Source organism: Myotis brandtii, unplaced genomic scaffold, assembly GCF_000412655.1.
Source record: "Myotis brandtii unplaced genomic scaffold, ASM41265v1 scaffold224, whole genome shotgun sequence".
Taxonomy (NCBI): Eukaryota; Metazoa; Chordata; class Mammalia; order Chiroptera; family Vespertilionidae; genus Myotis; species Myotis brandtii.
Window position 1 is genome coordinate 66,913 of NW_005358400.1, and position 2,018 is coordinate 68,930.

At 47.4% G+C, this 2,018-nt stretch overlaps 1 long non-coding RNA gene across 1 annotated transcript in view; it reads left to right on the top strand.

The window, feature by feature from the left end:
* The window catches only part of LOC106726075, an 8,942-nt gene that overhangs the window by 818 nt on the left and 6,106 nt on the right, over nucleotides 1-2,018 (top strand). Inside the window, exon 2 of the long non-coding RNA XR_001362089.1 lies at nucleotides 22-26. This is a non-coding gene — a long non-coding RNA (uncharacterized LOC106726075). The remainder of the gene's footprint in view (nucleotides 1-21; nucleotides 27-2,018) is intronic.

The following is a 2,018-nucleotide window of genomic DNA, read 5'->3' on the forward strand; positions in this document are numbered from 1 at the left end:
TACCGGGTGTCAGCCAAGAAGGCACAGTTGTGCTCCTCTGATGTCACATACCTGGGGTACAACATTAGCAAAGGCAGACGGACCCTCTCCCTCAGTTGAATAGAGGCAATCTTATGGATCCCCATGCCTACAACCAAGAAGCAGTTCCGAGAATTCTTAAGAGCAGTTGGATACTTGAAGTATGGTACCTATTTGCTTTGTTTAACAATGGACAGGTTATTTTGATTTTCTGAATTGTATAAATCATCCCATTCGATTGAATGCCTTATTGATTGAATGACTATCCCATTGATTGTGATCTTACTGGTTATCAAAGCACATTCTTCTGTACCTGGGAAACAGGACAGCACAATTACCCTAAATTGTTTTAGTGTCCACAGATGGTGCGTTCCCTGTCAACTCAGTGGTCCCAAGACCTGAGGGTTCCAGATAATGTTTCTCTGTCAACTCAGTGGACCTAAGACCCGAGGGCTCTAAATAATGTTTCTGTCAACTCAGAGGTCCAAAGACCCAAAACTATAAACAATCTTTGTAGATAACTAATCAGCTCAATCTCGCTTCTGTAACTGCTTTGTGCAAACCAGGGTCCTCATTCCAAACCCTGGGATGTAATCAATACCTTTGTGATTTTTGCCTATATAAGTCTGGTTTTGCCACCATCTTATTACTATGAGATTTGGGAATGACCCCTCATAGTCCCGGATTGCAATAAATGTGACTCTTTAATTCGACTTCTTGAGGCGTCCTTCTGTGATTCGCGGGGTACAATACAACATACTGCCGCCTGTGGATACTGGCGTTCGCAGAGATTGCTAAACTGGACCGAAGTGGAACAACGGGCCTTTGAAGAGCTAAAGAAGGCTCTCATCTCAGCACCTGCCCTATCCTTGCCAGAAGTCAGGAAGCCCTTCCACCTCTACCTGAGTGAGGTAAGGGGCATTGCCAAAGGGGTTCTCACCCAGACTCTAGGTCCCTGGAAGAGACCTGTGGCCTATCTGTCTAAGAGACTAGACCCTGTGGCTGCAGGGTGGCCAGCGTGCCTCTGGGCAGTGGCCACCACAGCATTGCTGGTAAAGGAGGCAGATAAGCTGACTTTGGGCCAGGAACTAGCCTTGACAACACCCCAGACTGTGGAATGCCTCCTTCGAGGTGCTCCGGAGAGATGGATTTCAAACATCAGGGTCACCCAATAACAAGCTGCCAAGGAAGCCGCCCCAAAACCAGTGGGGCCTTTACAAGAGGAGGAATTGGCAGAATAGAAGCAAGCTACCAGAGGACCAAATGATTGGTGGACTCTACCAGATGGCAGACTGTTGGTCCCAGAGGCTCTAGGTCGGACTTTAGTTGCCCAGTTACACCAGGCTACCCACCTAGGCGTCACCAAGAAACTTTTGTGAGGCAGGTCACAGATAAATGCAAGGTAGGGGGGTCCCCCTGGGAATTTGGGCCCAGGGAAACTTCCCAGGAGAGCATTGGGAGGTGGATTTCGTAGAGATTAAGCCACTGACATCAGGGTATAAGTACCTGCTAGTTTTTATAGACTCCTTGGGATGGGTTGAAGCCTACCCCATCAGGGCAGAAACTGCCTCTATAATGGTCAAGAAATTACTCCAGGAGATTATACCTAGATTGGGGCTATCAGCAGTCATAGGATCAGATAACGGCCCCACCTTTGTAGCCAAGGTATCTCAAAGTATATAGCTCAAGTCTTAGTCATAAATTGGATACTCCATTGTGCATACCGGCCACAAATTCAGGGCAGGTATGAACAGGACTCTAAAAGGACTTTAACTTAATTTATCCCAGAAACCAGTGAAAACTGGACCAACCTCCTGCCCTTTGCCTACTTACAGGCCAGGTGTACCCCCAACCGGGAGGGGTTCTCTCCTTTTGAAATCATGTTTGGTAAACCTTCCCCCTATCCTACCCAAAGTTAGGGGAGGAATTAAAAGCTAAAAGTCATAACCATTCCTTGTTCAAGTCCTTGCAGGCTCTGCAGTATACCCAGAGAGCCACCC